We start from the raw sequence: 6,000 nt of genomic DNA on the forward strand, positions 1-6,000 counted from the left end.
GAATTAATTTCTCTAAGTAAAAGCACTTCCTTTTCTTTTTTTTTCAAATTTTATTTATTTATTCATGAAAGATACAGAGGAAAGAGAGAGGCAGAGACACAGGGAGAGGGAGAAGCAGGCTCCATGCAGGGATCCCGATGTGGGACTCGGATCATGCCCTGGGCCAAAGGCAGGCGCTAAACCACTGAGCCACCCGGGGATTCCCAGAACTTCCTTTTCTAACAAGCATTTCATCTGACACTTTCTTAAAATCCACTGCAATCATAGACTTCCAAGGGCTTACGAAAATTTATAGCTGACTTTGTGTAGAAAAGGATTTGCACTAATACTCACACAGATTCACTCTTCTGCTGAATTCCAACTTGAAATCTCTGTGAGACACTACTCCCCAGAGTACATCTAGCATCCAAATCCTTGCTAGAGTCAATCTCTAGATAAAACTAGATTGTAAATTCTATCTTTCCAGTGCCCATCCTACGAAGACTTAATCTGAAGGTATTAGTAAGCACAGATCTTACTGGGCATGGTTTCTATTTGTCCACATTATAGGTTTCTCAGATTAGTATTTTGAAAGATATTGTAAAATAAAAATGCCAGAGCCAACATAGGGAATATTTTGTTGACATTCATTTAATCAAATATTTGTTTGGTTTTTCTGCAATAGTAAACTCCCCCATGGCCCCATGACTGCTTTCTAAAGTGGCATAACATTTTGTTAAATGCGTAGCCTGGCGGGGAGGAAAAAGTCCTGAGAGGGACAGATGTTGGCATTCACTAAATCGTTCCTCAATTCATTCAGTGTTTGCCAAGTTCCTTTCACGTATCAGGGAAAGTGTTGAGGATGTCGAGATTAAGGACACAGTCTCACCCACATAAAGGAGCGTACAGTCTCGCTATTAGTATCTTAAGGGGATTTGTCCACTAAAGAGAATGTACAACTCCAAACCCTCCTATTACATGATCAGCTCCCTCTGAAATCCAATGTTCTTTTGCTGTGATGCAGTTTTGCAACTTGTCCTGGTGTTTTAGGAACAATAAATGTTCAAAATAATAAACATTAGGAGCACCTACTATACCCCAATGATCCCTGCTTCCTTGTGGTCTTGGCCTTATGTAATCGCCTTCTTTAATTTTTTTTTTTAATTTTTATTTATTTATGATAGTCACAGAGAGAGAGAGAGAGGCAGAGATACAGGCAGAGGGAGAAGCAGGCTCCATGCACCGGGAGCCTGACGTGGGATTCGATCCCGGGTCTCCAGGATCGCGCCCTGGGCCAAAGGCAGGCGCCAAACCGCTGCGCCACCCAGGGATCCCTCGCCTTCTTTTAAGTATGGGCTGGACTGAGTGACTTGCTTCTCACCAATAGAATTTGGCAAAGGTGATGGACTGTCGCTTCTATAATTAGGTTAGAAAAGACTATGACTTCTGTTTCTATTGCACACTTGGTTTGCACACTTTGGTGAAGCAAACTGCAATGTTGGAGAAGCCTATCTGGCAAGGAACTGAGTGTGGCCTCCAGCCAACAACAATCTAGAAGCCAAGGCCCCAGTTTACCAGTGTGTGTTAAGAACTTAATCCTGCCAGCAATCATGTCAGCTTGGAAGCAGATCCTCTCCAGTCAGGCCTTCAGATGAGACATGAGCCTTGAGAAAGCCCCAGAGAATGAGTACCCAGGTAAACTGTTGCCCATATTCCTGACTGGCAGAAACTGTAAGATAATAAATCTATCTTGTGTTAAGCTGTTAAATTTGGGGATAATTTGGTATGCAGCAAGAGAGAACTAATATGGAAATTATCCTAGTTCTTAAGGAGTTGACAGTGTAGCTGTGGTCCGACAAAACACTGACTATAACACAATGCTAAAAGTAGTATCACCTTCAGTAACTTGGCAGAGGTTTAAATCAGGGACCAAACTCTCTGATTATAGCATTCCAAGTCTAATCTCAAGCTAACCTGATTTCTGTTTTTGTAGGTTTTCCAGGTGGAAAGACTTTTGAGCAACTTGATCCCTTTAGTTTTTACCCCTTATTCCACCTGAAAAGAAGAATAATGATACACGTAGTAATTGACCAACTGGATTACATGGTCCTTGAGGGTGGGAAGAGTATTTCATATTTTTATACTTTGTGATTTTTTACATGCCTTTTCATAGGAGGGGAAGGGTCACTAATATGAATGATGAACTATGTTCTCAGAGTTAGTAGAAGAGTAAAAAACACATGAAAGACCTCTGAATTTCCTGAAAGACCTGATAATTCTGGTCCATGTGCTGGAAATAGGGTGGGGAGGGGGACTGCCAAAGCAGGGCTCTGATGCACAGTTCATAAGCCAAACATAAGAAACTTTGGGAGACTTCCATAGGTAATACTCACTGTGGCACTGCATACTTCTCTCCTAGAAGCTTTCCAGCATCACTAAAACAAGAGCCCTGGATGTTATTTTTATTGATGTTAGCAGATGCTGCCTGTGTTCTGCCTACCATCCCTAGGTACTGGCCATCACAGTGTATGCCAGAGCAACTTACTGCCAAACCCACAATTTTCCATTTGGGGGCTTCAGCCAGAAGTACAGATGCAGCCCTCAGCTACTGACATTTGAATGGGAGGAAAAATCCCTGAACTTCCTTGCCCTCTTTTGGTGGGATGACACTGAGGTGTGTTCTCTGCCACCATCCATAGTTCCCCAGTGGTACTGACCCCCAAGGTATTGACAGGGGTAACCCACTGAATAACGTTTTCTTGGGTCACCCCAAAATAAACTCCTTGGACTCAAATCTTTGTCTCAAAGTTGGTTTCTGGGGAAACCTGGTGAACAAATCAACTAAGATAGGAGGCTTAAGTCTGAACGTTGTTGAATTAATCCTGCTGAAGCTGTCTTGCTCAAGCAAGAGGAAGGAGTGAGATCTCAATGAAGAGTAAGATCTGACTTGGTGAAGCATGATCCAATGGGAAGCCTGGACGAGGAGGGTATGACTTGGAAGATGACTGGCTCACTTGCAGGGGGAGGGGTGTACACTGGAGCCTGGGTTGAGAGATAATCTTTTTCATGACACAGACTTCCTAGTAAGTCTTAGAATATTGACAAATAAAATAGTCGCTAGTAGCAGTCAACCAACTCAGAGCTTCATTTCCTTCTGCAAAACTGGGAGAAGGCTGAAGTCAGCTCCTCAAGCCCCACCTCTGCCACAAGCAAGGTCCAGAAAGCTCCCAGAGGTGGCTATGCTCTTGCTGTGACCTTTTGACATCCTAAGCTCTCCCAGCTGCTGAATGGCTAAGGCCCAAAATTGGGTCCCTTCCACTGTTGTGCCTGGCTCCAGTTATAATCACCCAAACCAAGCCCAGATGGTCCCTAGTAGCACCGCAGAAGTACAAATGTTTATTTTTAAATAAATTACTTCTCTTCTGGTTTAATCAAAAGCTTTGATAACGTTTGATTTTAAACCATATACAAATATACTCATCTCTGAAGAATTTGGCAAAGATTTGTGTTTTCTATTTCTAGTTTTTTAGTGTACACACAGATGAAGACTGATCCTAAGAGCCTCACCAAAGTCCAGCACAGAGGATACAATTAAATACAGCAACTATATTGAGGAAGAGTCTGAAACAGACGGGGCAGGTACTCCAGCAGAAAACCAACCCTTAACAGTTACCATTGGAAGTTTCGGTCATTATACATGAAAGCACAAGCATTTTAGGGTATGAACTCTACTGTTGAGTTTGCATTAGGCACTTGGCTTTCTAGTTCCTGCTTCTCCAAAAATAAATAGCATGGTTAAGTGCAGTCTTTAAGAGACAACCTCTGCTTTGTGAACACAGTCAGATCCCAAGCGTTCATCCAAAGGTACTGACAGAGGTTGTCGGATGCCTTCTGGCAGAGTTCCCCATCCCATGGCCAGCTGATGTGAGACAGCAGCAGAAATAAAAGAAAACCCTTTGGAAATTTTGCTTAGAAAATGCCCCCTTTTCTTCATAACACATTATTCCTTCCTCATGCCAAGAGAGGCCGTGTGTTTCCCATGTTTAAAGGCAGTCTTTTAGGAGCATCAGGGTGGCTCAGTTGGGTAAATGATCAACTCTTGATTCTGGTTCACGTCATGATCCCAGGGTCACAGGACCTAGCCTCAGGTTGGGCTCCTCACTCAGCAGGGAGTCTGCTAGGGATTCTCTCTCCCTCTCCCTCTGCCCCCACTCTGCTCACACTCTCTCAAATAAATAAAGATAAATATATATTTTAAGATTTTATTTATTTATTTGAGAGAGAGAGAGAGAGTACAAGCAGGAAGCCCAATGCAGGGCTGGATCCCAGGACCCTGGGATCATGACCTGAGCCTAAGGCAGATGCTCAACCAATGAGCCATTCAGGTGCCCCAATAAAGATAAATTAAAAAAATAATAAAGGCAATCTTTTGGAGGGGAAGGGAGATTTTTCAGACTGACTTGACCCACCCCATATCCAATATGAGTTTTTCTTCAAAATGTTCTCAATTTCTTCTTTCAATGTAATCTTCTTCAGGCTGGAGAGCAGTACGCCCCCCCCCAACCACCATTGTAGGGGTCTGTATTTCAGAAACTATTAGTATCTTGTGGTATCTGTGAGTGAGATGGCTCTTCACAGTGGGCACTCTTTGCGAGGCATCATCTAGATTCCTGCTGGGCATTCAGTAATGTTCTAACCACATCATGTTTGTAAATAGAAATTGAGGTTGACCACTGCTCAGTGCCCTTACTGCTAAAGTGTGGCTCCACACAGGTGCCCTGTAGGTTCTCTTCCTGTAGCTTCGACACTGCAATTCTGCTTATCTGGTCAGGGTCTGTGACAAGCAAGAATGAGAGTCATTACTTTTACTTCTGGTAGTCGGCTTTATAAATATTTTAATAAAAATAATATAATATTCAGATAAAATTCCTCAATTACCTTACTTCACTTTCCTTCCCAGTACATGACTTTAGTTATTATGTATATACATATCCATCAACAATATATACAGTGTTTTTTAAAGATAATTCGTATCATATTGTTTATTTCTGTAACCCGGTTTATTCCCTCTAACAATATTAATACATAGAGACCTAGTTCATTTTTTAAATTGCTATTTGAATGTTCTTGAGAATACAAACTTTATTTTTCATTTCCTCTCTGATGGGTTTCAAATCGTCCCTAGCTTCTTATAGCTATCTCCTATGCACACATTTGCAAGTTTCTCTACAGGAGGACCTTTTAGGTCACAAGGAATGTAAAATTTTAGTTTTACTGGGTATTGCTTTTTTTTTTCTTTATTTGGTTTTTTAAACAGTTATCTTTTTATTTATTTATTTTTAAAGTAATCTCTGCTTAATTTGGGATTTGCACTCATGACCCTGTGAGTTGCACCTCAAGAGTCACACACTCCATGGCTGAGCCAGCCAGGTACCTCTTTACTAGATATTGTTAATTTGACATCAAAATAGTTGTATTTAGGGATGCCCAGGCGGCTCAGCTGGTTGAGCCTTGGACTCTTGGTTTTGGCTCAGGTCATGATCTCAGGCTTTTTGGATCAAGCCCTGTGTCCAGCATCACGCTCAGTGTGGAGCTTGCTTGTCTCTCTCCTTCTGCTGCCCCCCCTGCCCCACGCCATACGAGCTCTGTCTCTTTCTCTCAAATAGATATATAGAATCTTTTTAAAAAGTAGTATTTATTTTCACTCCCACTAGTAGATTTTGCAAGTTCCTATTTTTCATTTTTCCACCATCTCATATTGTCAGATTCAACATTTTGTAGACAGATAGATAAAGAGGATCTAATTTAATGTGTGTATCTCTCAATATGGTGAGGAGGAGAATATTTTTGTGAATTTTGGTGATTTTATTTTCCTTTTCTGTTTCTTGTGCATATTTTTTGCCCATTTTCAAAAATTGGGGGGGGGAGTTCTTTTTATTGCTTATTAATCTTAATTCCTTGTATATCATGGATACTTTGTAAAACATGTTATAATACTTTCTCCTAGTCTATGGCCTGTTT

Source organism: Vulpes vulpes, chromosome 13 (genome assembly GCF_048418805.1).
Source record: "Vulpes vulpes isolate BD-2025 chromosome 13, VulVul3, whole genome shotgun sequence".
Lineage (NCBI taxonomy): Eukaryota > Metazoa > Chordata > Mammalia > Carnivora > Canidae > Vulpes > Vulpes vulpes.